This window comes from Canis aureus, chromosome 6 (assembly GCF_053574225.1).
Source record: "Canis aureus isolate CA01 chromosome 6, VMU_Caureus_v.1.0, whole genome shotgun sequence".
NCBI classification, from domain to species: Eukaryota; Metazoa; Chordata; class Mammalia; order Carnivora; family Canidae; genus Canis; species Canis aureus.
Genome location: NC_135616.1, coordinates 59268964 through 59289256, shown reverse-complemented (window position 1 = coordinate 59289256; position 20293 = coordinate 59268964). Strand labels below are relative to the sequence as shown.

Here is a 20293-nt window from a genome sequence, read left to right as displayed (position 1 = left end):
TGAGTGAAGGGATTAAGGGTCAAATAGTTTTTGTTTCCCTCCTTTGAAATTTGACACCATAGCAAAATGATATCTGTTTCAAGACTTTAGCCTAAAGCCCCATTTTCATATTTTATACACACACACACAGAAATGGACATACTGGGTGTACATTTATCCACAAATATTATCAGTCTGTAGAACTCCCAGTAACAAAAAACGAGTAGGGGATTGTGCCTCACACTGCTTTTCTTTGTTTTTCCTTTAATTCTGTCCTGGGTGTGAATTGTGATGTCATTTTACCTGTAGGCGTGCATGCATGCGCATGCATGCATGTGTGTTTGGAGGTGGTGGGGAGAGAGGGGCAAAGTATGACTCTCCAGACGGTGGTTAGGCTGCACCCTTATATTCGTCTGAGTTCAACCCTGGGTCTCACATCAGACAGGCTGTCTGGATGCTCTTTAAACTAAGCAGCAGGATGGATGCTACTGCTGGCATTACACTTTGCTACAAAGACATTGAAAACAAGGCCTGAGGCAATTAGGACATCAAATAATCCTACTGCTCTTATAATACCTAAATATTAAATATTTAAAAGGTAAGCAGGCTTGAAATTTGTAATGGAGAGAAAATTTCCCTTTAAGTCATTAAGGAGCGTGAGTAGCCCCAAGCCTTTGAAAAATAGTTGGAAAAGTTTGAAGAATTCCTAACTCAAAAAGAAACTCACTTATATTCATAAATATGTAGAGCTTAGAGTAATAAAATAAGGGCCAATTCAGAGGTACATTTAGGAAGCTGACCAGATCATAATTAAAGTAACTGGCGTCATAGCCAATTTGGAATTCTGTCTCCAGGAAAATGGTTACTATGTGATAGTCACAGACAAACCCAAGAAAATGAGCATACAAAACTCAAGGAAGAAAATAAGCTGAGGTGGTTAGGAGAACAGGTTCTATAGTGAGAGTGAACAGATCCTAATCTGCCTAAATAACTTATGATCTAGGTGGCCTTGGAAACAAGTAGAACTTTTCTCTGCCTTCATTTTCTCATCTATAAATTGGGACCTATCTCATAGGGTGCTTGTGAGAATGCTAGCAGTGTCCTTGATACAAGGTGAATGCTCAGTAAATATTATAAAATCTGGTAATAATATATATATTTTTTCTCCTGGAGGCCCCAGGAGTCTGATACAAAGAATGAGCATTTCAAATAAAGAGAAGCTGTAAGGTAAGACTAGTGGATCCAAGCTAATAACAGATAGTAGTTCAGATTTTCTATTGAGTGGATTTGATTATGTAATCACAAAAATAAAAAACTCAGTTTCAGATATAAAAGAGGCAAAATTGTGGCAGAGAAAGTGTTTACTTTTACAAATAGAAAGAGGGACTTTTAGTTTATTCTACTTTTTAGTGTTTAGTTTACTAAATCTCTTTTTTCTCTAGAAGAGAGGAAAAAAGTCTATAAAATTTGTTTAATCTTCTAGGTTGTCTTATAATAGTTTATAGACATGCCCATTATAGATTCAATTATTGAGTTGTGAAGATGTGACCCATATTAGAATATTTGCTGTAATCAACAACCCCGACCTCTCATTGAAGGTTATATTAGCAGAATTTTCCTTCTGCCTCATGCTAGAACCTCCTGGAGATCAGGCATGTCTTCTGAGGGCTTTACTCCAGTGTTGATATGGGGACCTAAACTCATTTTGTCCTGTGGTTCCCATGTTTCCTAGGACTTTTTGGATGTTCTCCACTGGAGTTTTAGCTTTCCTCAGCTGATTAACAAAGATATAGAATGTGGTTGATTGTGGGAGATATTTTATATCCATCTTCAAAGTGACAATTATTTTTCTCTTATTCCTTTGGCCAGAACCTGGTCACATGGCCCCAACCTAACTGCAAGGGAAGCTAGGAAATGTAGGTTTCCTGTATTCCCATGATGGGAAAAAAGGACTGGCAAGCATTTAGTTAGCCCCTGCCTCATGACTTTCGTTAATGTGAAATTAGTTTTTGTATTGGGTAAGGTTTTATAGGGTGGTTTGTAACAAGGGAAGTTCAGAGAACTTGGCCACTAAATGAAGGCAAGAGTCTTTTGTACTTCAAAATGTGAATATGCACATTAATATGAACAGCAGTGAGGACCTCTTCGAGTAGGATGGCTCCTGATCCACTGGGTAGGTGGAACTTGTTTTTGCTTCCTTAGATTAAGATGCTGAAGAAGTGGTGGTAACCTCATGCTTGCTAGATGTTCTCATAACAAAAAGACCCCTCCAGAGGATATTGAAACCGCTTTCATCTGGCTAATCTAATTCAACTTGATGTCAACTTGATATTGCCTATGTCTTCTCTAGAATTACCCTTCACATGCTTCAATTTTGCATCTAGTCTGTCTGGATCATCAAAATGATTCCTGCCCTGCCCTCACTCACTCATTCATCCATCAAACGGCTATTGAGTGTCTACTATGAAAAGACAATAAGAATCATTTTTGGTTAATCTTCAGATAGTAAGGTGGCTTTATAAAGTGGCAGGAACTTTCAGTTCATCAAGCAAATATTCAATAACAATAATTTATAAAGGCACAAGACAATGTGCTAAAGGAATAATCATGCTATATGGCCATTGGCTTCTCATTTGAGTTATTAGCTCCATGAGAGGGTGGGCAAATATGATAGAGTGTTGATTAACTTTGAGAGGAAGAACTCAAGACTGCCCGCATAGAGTTTTCAAAAGCCATTTGGTCTATATGATGTATGGCTTGGTTCTATTTGGTCAAGGCTGGATTGTCTTGAACTTTAATATCTCAATTCCTTTGTTTCTCTACTTCAGTCAATGAGAAGGTGGACCAGGTAATCACTATAGCTCTTTGAGTTTATCATTTGGTTCTTTTTTTTTTCCATCTTGTACACTTAAGGAATAGCTTTCCTTACTTGTTCCCTGCCCTGGTGTGAGCCCAAGAAAAAGGAAAAGCAATTTAATTTTAATGTTATCTGAAGTCAGACATAATTAGGAAGACAAATCTACTGGAAAAAAAAATCTGCATTCCAAAGCCAAATACTGTGGTGTTGGCAGTCAGATCAAGCACCAACCTAATGCATTAACTGTGCTCTATGAGGCTTTCACTGAAGGTAATAGTTATGTTTCAAGAGGGCATGATGTGACCCATGGTATTTCCAAATTCTCAAGAGTAACAAGCCATGAAAAAATAGGATTTATTTGTATGCATGAGTTCTAAAAATCATCCTTTGATTTTTCATGGTAGGCAGAGTATCAGACTGAGGCAATGTTATCAAAGGGCCATCTAGAATGTTGTTCAAAATACTGATTTGTAAGCCCCTCCCTACACTTTATTAAGTTCAAATATCTGGGGTAGAACCTAATAATCTGAATTTCTAACAAAGTCCTCAGTTTGAGAGTTCATTAAAAGTTTGGCAACCATTAAACAAGTAGTCAAATCACAGAGCTTTCCTCATCTATAGATGGAGAATATTAACATTTACTCTGCTGTCACACAGAGCTGTTGTATAGGTTAAGAGGAAGTCAGGGACCTGGAGCCTCTCTTAGATGAAAATTTCCCTTCAAATATAAGCCTGTGTTGTTGTTGTCAGGGGCAAAAGCTGAGATAACCAGTCATCTTTTGCTTCTGTGTTTGGTATTCCCCTCCCCTCAGGAGTTTAGGTGCAGAATATCAGAATGTGATGCATTTATTCTGAACCCTTGCTTTAGTTGAGTTTATGTCAACTGCAGCAGCTCCAAAGTGCATGTGGAGTTAACTATAAGCAAAGTTCCATTTGTGCACTTACAGATTTTAAAGGGGACAAGCACAATGTTCTGTTGATCAGGGACACAAACAAAGCTATTAGCTCTAGGTCTAGGGAAAGGGAAAAAAATCACTTTTCATATTGTGCAACCAACCCTAAATCAGGTCAATCTCTCCTTCATTGCTGGCTAATATCCAAGTCACAGTGAAAAGCTGATGTTTTTGTTTAGAATGGATTTTTGCAGTGTTTATAAACCAAGACTCCTTGAAATTTTCATTAGGAGGATCATACAGTTCACCTCTTGTCCTGCCCTTTATCCTTTCTCCTGGAATAGTTGAGTGATTTTGAAAATTCTCACTAGTTTAATTGATTAGTAAGGAGAGTTATTTTTGAAAGTCACCTTCTGCAAAGCAGAACCAAGATTGACATACAGTCAAGATTCTATGACCTTGGTTTATGCAGCATAGGGAATGATGAGAACATGACCTTCATTACAGCTTTGAATGTGTGAGGAAGGGAAGGGAAGGGAAAGGAAGGGAAGGGAAGGGAAGGGAAGGGAAGGGAAGGGAAGGGAAGGGAAGGGAAGGGAGGGGAGGGGAGGGGAGGGGAAGGGAAGGGAAGGGAAGGGAAGGGAAGGGAAGGGAAGGGAATTATTATATATGAATTCAGTGCCAGTGCTTTGCTAGGCACATAAGACGTTATGTCATTGAATCCTAATAATTTCTGAACCTGTGACATAGACATATTCATTGGCAAGAAAACAGACTCAAAGTGGTTAACTTGTTAGTAGATGATAGAGCCAGGATTATTTCTGTGGGACAAAGCTACCCTAAAACTTGATAACTTACAAAGATAGTCATCTATTAATACCCTCAAGCCTATAGCCAGTATTTCTTGACAGGGTAGCTGGGCACTCCTGCTGCTCTGGTTCAGCTAATCTTGGTTGAGTTTGCTTATACATTTGCAGCCAGTTTGCCAGTTGGCTGGTGTGTGTGTGTGTGTGTGTCTGACTGGTGTCTGGCAGTTGGTTAACTATTGGTTAGGATATGGGAGTGTGGAAGACTCTATTTTCTAAAGAGGACCACCAGAATACATCCTGTCTCATGTGTTCTTTTTACAATGGGACATTGTAGTTTACTCTTCTATATCTCTTCCCCTTGAATCTGGGAAGAACTTTGTGACTGCTTTGACCAATCAAATAGGTCAGAAATAATACTGGGCTAATTTCCAGGCTTAGTCTTGAGAAACTGGGAGCTCCATTTTCTTCCCTTTATGACTGCTCTAGGAACCCACTTACAATGCTTGGAAGTCCAGCCAGCCATAAGGAGAGGCTATGGCTGGGTGTCCAACACATAGTCCCAGTTGAGGTCCCAAATGACAGCCAGCATCAGCCAGAAGCCATGTGAGTAAGTAACACTTAGCTGACTCCAGCTCCCAGATGAGTCACCCCCCAGTCTTTGAGCTGCCCTAGCTAATGCTGTGTGAAGCAGAGATGAACAGCCTCTGCCAGGACCTGCCCAAAGTGCTCATTTGTAAGGAAAATGAATGATAATTGTTGTTTTAAGCCATTGAGTTTGAGGTGGCTTGTTATGCAGCAATAGATAACTGGAATAGAGTTATATAGTCACTCAGCAGGCTCAACAGGGCTTGTTTGCAGGGTAGCTAGCTTTCCTAGGTAGGGTAGCTTTCCTGCCAAAGTGCAAAAGGTCTCTTGTGGCCTAGGCTCTAAACTAGCTTACTGTCACTTCCACTGCATTAAGTTTTGGAAAGCACATGACAATGCCAGCCCAATTCAAGGGAAGGAGAAATAGACTGCCTCTGATGGGAGGAGCTAAAGTCACATTGGAAAGTGATTGGATAAAGGGAGAAATGAAGCCTTGTGACCATTTTTTGCACTCTACTGCATTGTGCAACCTCCTAAAGCCTGTGGACAATTCAGGCCAGTAAGAAAGGTGAAGTGATGCTTTAAATGCCCAAGAAATCTTAATGATTGTGTTTTACATAACAATATATAGACAATAGGGCCTGATTTTTGGCAAGTTTGGCCATATAGACTGTCACCTGCATGAAAAAAAGGAAAGAAAATAGCTATCACAAAGTGCATCCTTATACTTTTCTGAAAGCAGGGGAATGTTATCTCCCCCTAAGTCCCGTTGAAGTAGTGATGAATAAAGCTTGGAAGGAATGGGAACAATTTTATTCCTTTATGCTGCAGAATACATAGGGCATGTGTCAAAACCTGGTTTACATTCATTGATTTATTCGGGAAATATGCATTCAATGGCCCTGTCAAGAGGTTGAAGTGATGGTCTTAGGACTACTTTCAAGGCCCTTTCTGGGCCTAAGATCATGAATACCTACTTCTAAGATGGGTTACATTGGGGAGTACAGGAAGCCAGGTTCACTAGGGCAAACAGCGTATTTGGAGCTTTGGAGTAAGTTTCATGACTTCTGGTAGAGACCTGACCTGTGGAAAGGCTCCAGATAGTCACCAAGGGAATGGAAGAGGTGTCCTCTGGAATGGGGTATAGTCAGAGCAAAGCTTTCTTTTGATTTCTTCATACTAATTGAACCAGACCCACATCCATTTATTGCTACCCAAATCAACAAAATTTGGAAAAGTGTCTATTCATGTCTTCTGTCCATTTTTTAACTGGATTATTTGTTTTGGGGGTATTGAGTTTGATAAGTTCTTTATATATTTTGGATACTAACCCTTTATCAGAGATGTCATTTGCAAGTATTTTCTCCCATTCCATAGGCTACCTTTTAGTTTTGTTGATTGTTTCCTTTGCTGTGCAGAAGCTTTTTATCTTGATGAGGTCCCAATAGTTCATTTTTGCTTTTGTTTCCCTTTCCTCCAGAGATGTGTCTAGTAAGAAGTTGCTACAGCCAAGGTCACAGAGGTTGCCACCTGTCTTCTCCTCTAGGATTTTGATGGTTTCCTATCTTACATTTAGGTTTTTTATCCACTTTGAATTTATTTTTGTGTATGGTGTAAGAGAGTGGTCCAGTTTCATTCTTCTGCATGTGGCCTGTCCAGTTTCCCAATACCGTTTGCTGAAGAAACTGTCTTTTTTTCCATTGGATATTCTTTCCTGCTTTGTCGAAGATTAGTTTTCCAAAGAAGACAACCAGATGGCTATCAGACACATGAAAAGATGCTCAACATCACTTATCATCAGGGAAATACAAATCAAAACTATAATAAGATACCACCTCACACCTGTCAGAATGGCTGAAATTAATAATTCAGGAAACAACAGATGTTGGTGAGGATGCAGAGAAAGGGGAACCCTCTTACACTGTTGGGAATGCAAACTGGTGCAGCCTCTCTGGAAAATAGTATGGAGGTTCCTCAAAAAGTTAAAAATAGAACTACCCTATGACCCAGCAATTGTACTACTAGGACTTTATCCAAAGTACACAAAAATGCTGCTTTGCAGGGTCATATGCACCCCAATGTTTATAGCAGTACTATCAACGATAGCCAAATTATGGAAAGAGCCCAAATGTCCATCAATTGAAGAATGGATGAGGAAGATGTGGTCTATATATACAGTGGAAGATTACTCAGTAATCAAAAGGAACGAAACCTTGCCATTTGCAACAGTGTGAGTGGAACTAGAGGGTATTATGCTGAGTGAAATGAGTCAGTCAGAGAAAGACAAATATCATATGATTTCACTCATGTGGAATTAAGAAATAAAACACATGAACATAGGGGAAAGGAAGGAACAATAAAGTAAAATAAAAACAGAGAGGGGGCAAACCGTAACACACTCTTTAAAAAAAAGATTTTACTTATTTACTTGAGAGAGAGACAGCGCAGAGGGAGAGGGAGAAGCAGACCCCCACTGAGCAGGGAGCCAGATGTGGAGCTGGATCCCAGGACCGTGAGATCCTGACCTGAGCTGAAGGCAGACGCTTAACCTACTGAACCACCCAGGTGCCCCATGAGACTCTTAACTGTAGGGAACAAACTGAGGATTGCTGGAGGTAAGGTGGGTGGGGGATGGGCTAAATGGGTGATGGACATTAAGGATGGCACTTGTTGGGATGAGCACTGGGTATTATGTAAGTCCTGAATCACTAAATTCTACTCTTGAAACCAATACTACCCTATATGTCAACTAACTTGAATTTAAATTTAAAAAATCAGCAAATAGTTATCAAGCACCTTCTATGCTCCAGTCACTTTTGAGGGTGTTTAACAGAGAACTGAGCCCTGATTCAGAGTTGTTCATAGTCTTGAAATCAGTTGGCAAACCAATTCTTACTATTCAATGTTCTCAATACTTGATCATGTCAAAGAGGGTGTGAACAGGAAGTGCTAAAGAGGGACACTGAATTTAGCCTGTGGGAATGAGAAAGTTTTCTGGAAACTCCAGGATGAGAAAGACTTATGTAGGGGAAGTGGGGAAAGGTACCTATAGACAGTGGTAATAACATATGCAAAGACCCAGAAGCAAGAGTAATATGTCTAGATGTGTAAGAGAGAAAGACAAGAAACAAATTCACAGAAGAAGGTAGGAGCCCAAGGGAAGGGACAAGATCAGGTTTTTGGTTTTAGGAATCAGGAATGTGGACAATGGATTCAAGGGAGAGAACTGGGAACTTTGATAGGTAATTGTGATAATTCAGGCCAGCAGAGGATTTCAGACATAGTCCTATTAGGACTGGACATTTAAAGACATTTATTGTTACTGGATTTGGATTAACTGGATGGGGGAGGCCAAGGTGATGCCTAGATCTGGAACAATGGGTGGCTGGTATAGCCATTGTCTGTCACAAGGAACAGAGGAGGACAGGCATGCTAGAGTTGGGACAATGATGAGTTTGGCTTAGAACATGCTATGTTGGAGGATTCTTGAGACATCTAGCCTGACAAAGTGTACCCTGAATACTTGAAGACTGTTTTCTGGGTTGTTTCAATTCCTATCTTCTCTCTCTCTCCTTGCCTGCTTTCATCCCTGCCTCTCCATCCTCCACAAAATCCAAATCTCTGAGCCACAATAGTGAAAAATGCATTTGAAACTGTCTCTATGTTCACATGGGGTATGGTGCATGTCTCTACCATCTCCGAGATGGCACTGTATTCTCCCTTGAAAGACCTGCATGTGTACAGTGAATCACCTTCATATTCATAAGTGACTGTACAGCCTCCAAGCACACCTCAACACACATCCTGGAGATTAGAGGCATGGGTTGGTCTGTAAACCACTCTGTATCTGCCTGTAAACCTGAAAGTTATTACATAGTTTTCTAGCTGCAGTGCAGGGAAATTTCCTTCTATTGCTTTATACATTTTATAACTTATAAATTGCAGCTCTAATGTGTATCTCTCAGCAGTCCTCTGATATCCGGGAGAAAGATGTGAATTCCATTTTATTGATGAAGAAATTGAGGCTGAGGAAACACATGACTTAACCACTATGGTAGATCTGGAACACGCAGCCAGAACTGTTTCTCCAAGTCTGGTGTTGCCTCTGTCCCAGCACTTTGTCTTTCTTTGGGCAAGAACAGGCAAGAAACAGTGCACTCTATAGGGCCTGAAATTAGATCCTCTAGGTGAGCATGTTGTGATCTGACTTGGGTGACATCCGCCTCTCCTATCGAAGGGGGCCCTCTCCATTGAATCCCTGGTTGTTTCCCTGGTCAGAGGATGTGCCTGGCTGTTGCATTTGACTGTTGGGCCCTTTACTGTGATTTTCTCTCCAGAAAATCACTACAATTCTTTTGGGAGCACTAATTAAATAACATAACACAACATAACATAACATAACACAACATAACATAACATATTGCAATTATATTATAAATAACAATACATTAATTATATATACATATATAATTATATATGTATATATGTATATTTGTGTATATGTATGTATACAATAGCTTTCTGCTTTCATGCATAGGTACTATTTTTCCTTGCCACATATTTCTTTCCAGCTCAGTAGCTAGTGAAACTCAAGTACTGTCACTAAACTTCATGTCTGAACCTGACAAAGTGTATGTGCACCTTGGCAGCCCTTGACTTACAGCCTAGGGTGATGGGCAAGAGGAAAGGGTGGGCTGAAAATATCTTACTTTTCTTGGTTACTTGTTTGTTAAGCCTCTGCATGCCATCTGCCTGGCAGATAGGAGGCACTCACAAAGAGTTTCCAGGAGAGGGTATATTTTAAAATGATATGTTATAAACATTTGCTGGTAAACCCCATGTCCTTGGTGAAATTATGGGAATGGTATTCCTCAGTAACCAGTCTCTTATGGCAGCAAGGTAGGGGAGGCTAATGAAAATATAATTTAGAGGACTTTAGTGATTGTAATATGAGATAATATATGTTTAGAAAACATGGTTTAGAAAAAAAATGTATGTTTAGAAAAAATGTTTCTCAAGAGGCATTCTTTGAATAACTGATGAATCATAGTAAAGTCATTTGAAAAATACAACACAAATTCCAGCATGAATAAGTGGGCATATTTTCATGACAATAAGTGCCATTATTCGTATTCATTCTGGGGCAAGAAACTCTACATATTAAGAAATTGTCAAGTGATGGTGGTTTCCTGGTCTATATTTCCCTGCCCAGTGGCTCCCTCAGAGTGCTGGAGGTTGAGCATCACTTGGCAGGTGGGTGGCTGCTGAACCAGGATTCAATAAGCCAACATCTCAGCCTTCCTTAGGCCACAGGCCTGCTTTATGATCTTATCCCAATTTCTCATTAGTCCACTCTTTCAAGTAGGGATGTCATTGGGATACTTGAGACCAGCCTGGAGGAGAGATATGAGTGAGAGGCATGGCAGCTTCAAAGCCCAGAAAATGCTGTCCAAGAAGAGCCCTAGGGGTGGAAGAAGCACAGAGAAGCCAGTGGATTCCTGAAGCCCTTTGGGTTTTTATGGCCTGGGCAGCAGCAGGTGACAGGCCTGTGGTTCTTCACAGCCCATGGCCCATGCTCAGGAGCTCCTGCTCTAGTCTTTTGATATTCCAAACCATACGCTCTCTTTAGCTTGGTCTGAATCAATTGAGAAATCATTCCTTTGTTGAGAAGCATGTGGCATTGTGAGAAGAGCCCAAACTAGCATCTGAAGTCTCTAGGTGCAGCCCTTTTGCTGACTGAGTGACATTGAACAAACCAGTTTAACTGTTCAGTGGAGCTGGATGAGGGTGAGGATGAGGGAAAACCCTCACCTCTGTCCCCAGGCTCTAGAGCAGAGCTTGCTTTCTGACTTCCCCTGGGCAATCCCCTTCCCTGCCCCAGTCCCCGTCACACTCTCACTGCTGGACTTCCCTTGACAGTTCCTTGAGGAACTGCTCATTCTTGTCCCCTTGACAAAGAGGATCACTGAGCTCTGTGAATGCACTGTAGCACACCCTGCCAGCCTGCTCCAGATACTCGCAAATGTGGATGCTTTTATTCATTCCCTCCCATTCCTTCCCCAGGCTCAGCATGGAGCAATAGAGAGGGGGATGTTTGGTGCCCAGATAGAAGCCTTTTGGCCAAGCTACAGCAGGTTTTAATAATAATGATGATAAAAATGTCAAAATAGATACTAACTGCAGAGTATCTGCTATGTTTAGGTGCTTTCCCTTATCATGTCGTTGAATTCTTAACCTAATCCTTTTGGATTCCAAGATCATGTTTGTTCCACTAAACCTTGACCAAACATGGCGGCCTGATCATCCTGCCTTCCTTATGCACCATTTACTCTTAAGGATTCCCCAGTCTTGGAGTTTCAGATCATTTATTCATTTGGAATCAGTTAAAGAGCCACAAGACAATTAGTCTCATCACCTGATAGTCACACCTGGTTTCCTTTTTACATCAATCAACATCTCACAGCCCAGTCCCATGGGCACAATTTCTGGAATCTAGTCTATCCCAGACACCCCTAAACCCTTTGGTGTCAGTGTTTGGTACAGAGCACCAGTGCATCTGTGCAGCTGCAGGCAACTTCCTGTGGGGTGTGTGTTATCCAGGTGGAGGGCTTTTCATGACAATGGGAGCTTGGAAGGGTATGTGTGTGGGGGATCAAGGGCTCCTCTAGGAATAGCATCTTTTCAAAGACAGTCTGTGTTCTGAGCACAGACTGTGATAAATGTCATAGCTTAAAAAGGGGGAGCTTGAGGTGTCAGCTGGCAGAGGACCCATGTCTCTATTTGCTCCATTCTTTGAAGAAGGGGTGGAGGAAGGAGAAGAGAGGGATGGAGAGTTTGAATGTGGTGGCTACCAGACACTGTAGTTAGTCCCACAAAAGCATACTAGACTGTTTTTGTTGTCAGAGAGTTGTAGTGTGATGCCACGGTCTCTACACACACTCACATACACACTTTCTGCTGGTTCAGCCATCCTCCAGAAAGCAAGGTGGAGGGCTTGCTTCCCCAAATTGCCTGCTCTCCCTTCTCATCTTTAGATGTACAGATGCCGCAGACCTTCTTCTCCAGATTTCTCCTAGTGCTTATTTCTGTCCTGGTCCTGTGCCATCCCTGACTTTTCTCCCCTTTGCTTTGAAGAGTGGGGACCCTGCTTTGTAGGATAACAAATAGAAGTGTCAAACACATCAGCACTGCCGCCTGCAAAGATAAATGGGGCGACACGTGGAGCAACCTCTGTGGATCCTGGGGCCCCAGCAGGAGCTGACATTGTGACAGATGGGGGGACAAGTGGCGCTGACACAATCGGGTCATGTGAATGTCGAGGGGGTGAGGGTGGTGTCTCCTCCTCTGTTGGCTCCCCCTCCCTCTCTACCACGTCCATAGTAGGTTGCTGAAGATCATAAAGAGATAGCAGGCAGGTCACTGCTCCTCACCGGGCCTTATGAATCTTTCCTGTCAGCGGCACAGGGCAAAGAAGCAGGCTGTCTGCAGAGCCTCCTGCTATCTCAGCAGTGACAACTGAGTTACCTTGCAAAGAAAGTCGGTCCTAGGCAAAGACCTAGGCAACATTTGTCCTTAACATTCAACGTCATCTTTTTCCAGGCCTGCCCTGTTTGATTACATTTTCTTGTCAGTCCTTCCATATACCCAGGAGGCTCACCTCATCTCTGGCTCTCACCCAGCAACCCCTCCTGGGTCTTGCCAATCAGCCCAGGCAATGGATCTTTCCATTTCTTCCTCTTAAATTCTAGGTGGTAATTGTTCACTTTCAATTTCCTTCTTCATTCTGCCTGGAGAAAAGTTTTCCTTTACTCATAGGTGCTCTTCTGAGCTGAAATCTTCTCTGGGTCTCTGCCTTCAATACCCATTGCTGAGGGGCCACCTGGGACCCAAACAGTCAATTCAACCCATTAAACATGTAGTGAGAATCTACTTTCTGTAGAGCAATATGCCAACTGCTTTGGGGTGGGGGTGGGGGGAGACAGAGGAATGGCTGCAAAGATGAATAAGCCATGGCTTGTCACATTTGAGGAATCACGACTCAAGGCCAGCCATGAACAAGAGGTGAAGGGGTATAGTAAGAACAGAAGGAGGAGGATGAATCTTGACTTGAGAGGAACAAGGACATCACTGAGAGGAGCTGGTGGAATTTGGCAGGGCCTTGAAGGCTCAAGAGGATCCGAACAGGTGGAAATGGCAGACAAAAGACTCTAGAGGGAAGAATAGGAACTCAGCCAGTTGAAAGGTGCGGGGTGTTCTGGGGTCTAGATGCGGCCAGATTTGACTGTGTGTGATGTGGAGTGTGGAGGGAGAGGAAAAAGAAGAGCTAGAGAAAGTTTGGTTGGGAGAAAAGACTGGGCACAGTGTTAGGGGTTTGAATTTCATTTCATGTTCAACTTTGGGTTGGGGGACAGAATGCTACCTCACATTCCATTTTGTCTCTCATTGTAGGATTCTCAAGGGAATTAGATACTGCTCTTAGAGATGAGTAGGGAAATAATCACACAGTTCTCTTGGACACTTCAAAAATATTGGGGGTGATGAGCAGTAGGGAAAGATAGGACAGGAGGGAGGAGCCAGTGGAGCGCCTCTGAGTGGAATGAATGGGCTTGTATCAGCTACTTAAATTCTTTCAGTCCAGTTTCACTGTCGTAAATAGGGATCGCATTTAACACCTGGCGTAACAGGGGGATAATAATACTTCCCCATAGGCTGCTGTGAGGGAGGCTCCTTTGAGAAAATGCATGTGGAGTGTTTAGCATAGTGTATCTCAATGCCTGGTGGCTATTATCGTGATTATTCATCCCCCTGCCTCCTGATCGGATTTAGTAGGCAAAGAGCATTCAGATACTGGGAGTGGACAGCTGTATGGAAGAAGAGCCTGGTTTGTCCACAGGAATGATGCTGCAGAGGGATGCTCAAAGTCTAGATGAGGAGGAGACTTAACAAGATCAATACCACTTTTGGAAAAGATTATATGCTATACTAGGCAGCAAATAGACCATTGAAACTGGATTTGAAAGCATTTATGGAGTCCATTAGAGATGGTTAAACATACCAACACAGAGAAAAATAAATAGTGGATATGCATGTGCATACACATACGCAGCCCACTAGCACTCTTTTTCTTTGTGTCTTTCTGTCCCTTCCTGCCTCTCCATTTTCAGGTTTAGGGAAGTAGGACTGATCAAGTAACCTCTTCTAAGAAAAGTACTACATGGCATTATGGCTGCACAGATCCAACTATTTAGTGTGTGAAATTTCAGGAGCTGAATAGGAAGCGATGCTTCAATTTATAGTGGGAAGTGGATGAGTTCTCTCTGATTAATAGGCTGATGGGTTTTCCAGGAATAACTTAGACCTTTTGGTTAGCTTTTTAAAGTTACTGGCGAGCAATTTAGTGCACTAGAGCGGTAATTTCATGTTCTCTGGTGGCTTGAAATAATTAGATTATTTTGCGGAATGAATAAATGAGAAGTTAACTCACTGGCATGGATCAGTGTGGTAACATGATTTATTTCTTGCAAAGGTGAATGCTCTAGGGTCTTGACCCTACAAATAATTGTTTTGACTTCCTCCCCTTTCTCATTTGTAATATGTTTTGGGTCATTTTGTGGGGGAGGTTGTCCAGTGGAGTGGGAAGAACATATGGACTTTGGGATCAGCCAAATCTTGATTCAGTTTGTACTGAGTGTACGACCTTGGGCAAATCACTTAACATGCCAGACTCCACTTCCTAATCAGCGGTAATAATACTTACCTTATAGGAGAGGTGCATGAATTAAGTTTGTTACTAAAAGGAGAGCACCTAATGCAGCTCCTAGCCTACATTAGAAACCCGAGCGAAGATTAGATTCCTTTTAGTTTCCCTCCCCACCATATTATTTTAAAATGATTAATGTTCATACCAAGGATAAACATTCAGTGGATTAATTAATTACGGTTTTACTCATTTGTTAGGTTAGAATAAGCCTCTGCTTTGATAAAGTACTTTATTATTTTTTTTTTAATTTTTTTAAATTTATTTATGATAGTCACAGAGAGAGAGAGAGAGGCAGAGACACAGGCAGAGGGAGAAGCAGGCTCCATGCACCGGGAGCCCGATGTGGGATTCGATCCCGGGTCTCCAGGACCGCGCCCTGGGCCAAAGGCAGGCGCCAAACCGCTGCGCCACCCAGGGATCCCCCTGATAAAGTACTTTAATGGAAATGTTTACTGAGCCCAGGTTTTTGGGTGAAATGAAGGTGCTTGGCCCAACCCAAGGCAAAACCTCTAACTTCAAACTAACCAAAGATGATCTTAATATAGAGAGTTCAAACAGAATCTTTGTTAGGGAATTGGCTTTGTATTGTCTTCTGTTATGGCATCATATACAACGGACATTGTACAGCCCTTAGATAAAGTACAGAAATGAAAAAAAAATCAATACTCAAATTGCATTTGGAGGTTATAGGGCCATTAGTGTTTTGGTCAGTTGCTGATAGAAGCAGACTTTGCTTTTCACAAGTCTGCTGGTTTGTGATACTAGCAGACTACCCAGCCACAATAGGCCCAAATTAATTCAGCAGAGTAGGATGGGGATATGTGTTCTTAGTTCCTGCTGGACCATCACAGCTTTGGAATTCTTATTACGATTTATTCCAAGCCTCGAATCTGTATATCACTTATCTGCTGAATTGAACAAATTGAAAGTGATCACATTTAGGAACTATTGGTGGGAGGTTGGTGCTTCCTCCACTTTAATAACATCTTGAGAGCTAACGGGGTTCACTGATGTTCCTCAAATTTATCCTACTTTCCTCTGCACAAATGAACGCAGCTGGAGGTCGAGTTTATTGACGTTTAAATGAGTATATTTGGCTTGCCGTAGTGTCTATCTAAATGAACACTGCTTTGGCGCATTGAAACTTAATGATTTACTCTGCATCCAGGTGAGAGATGGGGATGTTGTGGCATTCAGTCAGGGATGAGGACATATGGAACACATGTCTTCCAGCCAAGAATAGTTACAAATTGAATTAATTTCTGAAATATATCATACATGGTTATTTTGATATTAAGATAAGGGAACTTTAGGAATATTTTACTGGGTAAAATAATAGCTGGGGGCGGGGTGGGGGGAATTAGGAGGAATGTCCAGGTGAGACTACTTACATATTACTTTCCTACATTTTCCTACAACTTCATGTTTCCCTTCAGGGGACAAAAGATGTAACCCATTTGCTGGCTGAACTTAGAGTTTCTGAGGTAAAACCATGGACACCAAAGTTCACTGCCTGTAAATACCAGGGATCAGTTACAACAGAACTCCTTCCCTGGATCCACATGCTCTCCAGTCACTGTCTCATTTCTCTGATAGTCTTCTTACACAAACTTTTCAAAAGAATTGTCTACATGCATTGTTAACAATTCAGCTAATAAGCCAGTTAAGCTCTCTTAACTTTCCAATCTCTCTTTTCCAATCCACTCAAGTCAAACCTTTGCTTCTACTAATTGATTGAACTCAATTTTGCCAAGATTACTGGTGACCTCCCAGTTACCAAATCCAGTGGTGTCTCTTCATTATCACTTTGTTTGAGGCCTCGACATCTTGGAACAATGTTGGCCATTTCCTCCCTCTTGAAACACTCTCCTTTCTTGGCTTCCTTGAAAATTCTCTTATCCTGACTCCTTTTTTTTTTTTTTTTTTTAAAGATTTTATTCATTTATTTGAGGGAGAGAGAGAAGGAGCAAGCACAAGCACACAGACAGGGGAAGGGGCAGAAGGAGAGGGAGAAGCCAACTCCTTGCTGAACAGGGAGCCCAACAACGTGGGGCTCCACCCCAGGACCCTGGGATCACGACCAAAGCTGAGAGCAGATACTCAGTGGACAGAATCACCCAGGTGCTTCTTTTTTCCTGACTCTTCTCTGACCTCACTGACCATGACCCCCAGTCTCCTTGGCTGGCTTTTTCTCTTTCACCCAACCCCTAAATATTGAGATTCTTTAGAGCTTAGATTTGTTTCTTCTCCATTTCTCTCCAAAGTCTTGTCCTGGCTGATCTTCTCAAGTCCCATGTATTTAAATATGTTTACACTGATGTCCACAATATTTATCTTTTATCTTACCTCTCCTCTGCGTTCTAGACTTATAAATCCAATCATCTACTTGACATGGCTATTTATAGACATTTCAAACCGAGTGAGACCAGAAAGGTGCTCTTGCTGCCTTTTCCCCAACTCTTCACATCATATCCATCAATAAGTCCTGTCACTCCAAATTCTATAATGTATGTTTCAATGTCCATTGCCACTTCTAGTGTTAGCCTAGATTGTCATCTTCACCTGGGCTAATGCAGCCACCTCCTAATTGGCCTTTCTTCTTCCAGTCTTCCTGTATATTACTGTCCACTCTACACACAGTAGCAACTTTACTACTTAAAAACCTCCAAATTTTTGCCCTGCCTCTAGGATAAAATCTAAGTTCCTACTGTGTGTCCTGGACTTTGCTTGCTCTGACTCTTACCTCTCCATTTTCTTTCTTACCATATTTTCCTCTTATTCACCATGATTCAGTCATACCAGACTTCTTTTAATCCCTTGAACATATCATACTCCCTTACACATCAAGGATTTTGCACATGCTGTCCCCTTTGCCAGGAATGGTAATTTACATCACTAACTTAATGGCATTTATTATGAGCCTAGCCAGTTCTAAGTGCTTTTCATGGATTAACACATTAAATTCTCCTATCGCCCACACAAGATAGGAACTGTTATTCTTTTATTTAACAGGTGAGGAAATTGACTCACATATACTCATCTGAATGCTCTTTCCCCCTTTTCCTGTAATAACTTCCTCCTTTTTTTTTTCTTTTTCGGTATTAGCTAAAATATCACTCTTCAAGGATACTTTCCTTGATTTCCCTACCTAAAGTGCTAATTTCATACTCAGTCCCTTGTTTTGGCTTTTATAGCATCAATTATAACTTGCAATTTCTTTGTTCACTTGTGCTTTGTCTGCATGAACTGGAATTATGTCTTTCTACTCACTGCTATATCTCCATAGCTCAGAACAGCACCTGACTCTTAAATCTTTGTTGAATAGATTAATGATGGAACGAATGACCAGCTTTCATGGAACTTAGTCAAGGAAAGGGAAAGGGGTGGGAGGGTATGTTGTATGGAGACACTAAATGAATTGTACACGTGGTACCCTGGTCTACACAACTTGTTCCATTTCATTCTATTCTTCCTGAAACACAACAAAACAAGCCAATAAAAATGAGTGAAAAAGAGCTTACGGGCAAGGCAGGTTACTCATATATATTTCTCTGATCATGGCATAAGCCCTGAAGTAACAAATACCCAGCAGGTACACAGTCAGTGGGAGACTTGGCATATACACAAATGTGGAGCCAGGAATCAAGGTTGAAGGGCTGACTATAGCAGCCTGTCTAGGGTAGAGGGTTTGAACATGATGCAGTGATAGATAACTTCAGGAAATTAGGTTGTGGCTCTGAATGCTGGCCTAGAGAGTGTGGATGTGAGTCATTGAAGGTGAAAAGCCACTGGAAACCTTTGTACAAGTAGTTTTGGAATTACTGAGAATCATGAAACCCTCAATATATTACAGATATTAAATTTGTGGTCTAAAGGCCTTGCTGTTACGCCCTAAGCTTGTACTGAGGGAAGTTACAAGAAATGTATTTTCTCCATGCTATTTACTGTCCACCTCTATGAGGACCCACAGTTTTAGTGCCAGTGCCATGGGTTTCTATGTTAAATAAAGTTAGCATATATTTTCTTGTAGCTAATTGTGTTTTTGCCTTTGCTAGGACTAAAAGGAACCTGGACCTCAATTTTAAATGATTTAGATAATTATGCAGTTCTTTTGGTCTTGCATTTTTGTCTACTGTCCTCTATAACTTCATATTACTGCTAGATGTTGATTATTTCTTTATTTTAATGGCACTTTTTTATTTGTATTTTATTATGACATATTTTGCATATTTTTATAATCTCTCAAGTATCCTTTCAGGTACAGAATTACTCTTTAATAATATATACACAAACAAAGGTTTCATAGACTTATACACGTTTTTTGGGTATATTATTTTTGTTTTCATTGGTGTAAAGGTGACATTTATTTATTTGACGTGGGATAGGTGTATAGGTAATTGATTGTACCTTTTCCTTTAAAACAACTTCCTTTATCCTTGTAAGTCATTTGGTCCTCAAGAGAATGAAACAGGATTAATGGAGGAGAAACACTGGTATAGCAATGACCCTGCCTTAAATTTCATGGGGCCTGATGTAAAGAGTATTAAATGTTCCTGGGGAGTTGCTGTCCAACCTTAAAAAAAATAATTAATTTGGGGGAAGGCCATGTTCCATCTTCACTCTCTACATCCCGAATGGGCATGTGTTCAGAGGTTTGACATACCCAGGTCCCTTAGCATTTTTCCTTTTAACTTTCCAATTTCCCTCCGCCCTCCACCCCCATTTAAAGGGAAGATTAAGTTGTCTTCAGAACAGTGGTTCTCTAAGTGTGGTCTAGGGATCCTTGAGATGTCCTTAACACCACTTAGTGGGTCTCTGAAATTGAAACTGTGTTCAAAACAATATTAAGACATTATTTACTATTTTTACTTTCCATATTCTCACAGTGTACAGGGGAAATTTGCAAAGGTTACAGGACATGTGATATCACAAGAGATTCAATATATGAACCAGACATGAGAATCTAGTTATTTTTTTCAAGCTGGGTATTAAAGATATTTGAAAAAAATGTAAAGCAATGCTATTCTTTTCCCTAAAATTATTTTTCTCTGAAAAATGTAATCTTTTAAAAAAGAAAAATGCTGTTTAAGTTCCATGTAGTGGGTTTATTCTAGATTTATTTATTTATTTATAAATGATTTTGTTTATTAATTTATGAGAGACACCCAGAGAGAGGCAGAGACATAGGCAGAGGGAGAAGCAGCCTCCCTGTAGGGAGCCTGATGCAAGACTTGATCCTGGGATGCTGGGATCATGACCCAAACCAAAGGTGGACGCTCAACCATTGAGCCACCCAGGTACCCCTATTCTAGTTATATGAATAAATAAATAAACATTTTTATTTTTATTTTTTTTATTTTTTTTTAATTTTTATTTATTTATGATAGTCACAGAGAGAAAGAGAGAGAGA

General features: G+C 41.0%; 1 long non-coding RNA gene across 1 annotated transcript in view; it reads left to right on the top strand.

Annotated features, from left to right (window-relative positions):
• Positions 1-317: 317 nt before the first annotated feature.
• Positions 318-20293, top strand: part of LOC144316196 (uncharacterized) — an 82342-nt gene continuing 62366 nt past the window's right edge. Inside the window, exon 1 of the long non-coding RNA XR_013382051.1 lies at positions 318-577. This is a non-coding gene — a long non-coding RNA (uncharacterized LOC144316196). The remainder of the gene's footprint in view (positions 578-20293) is intronic.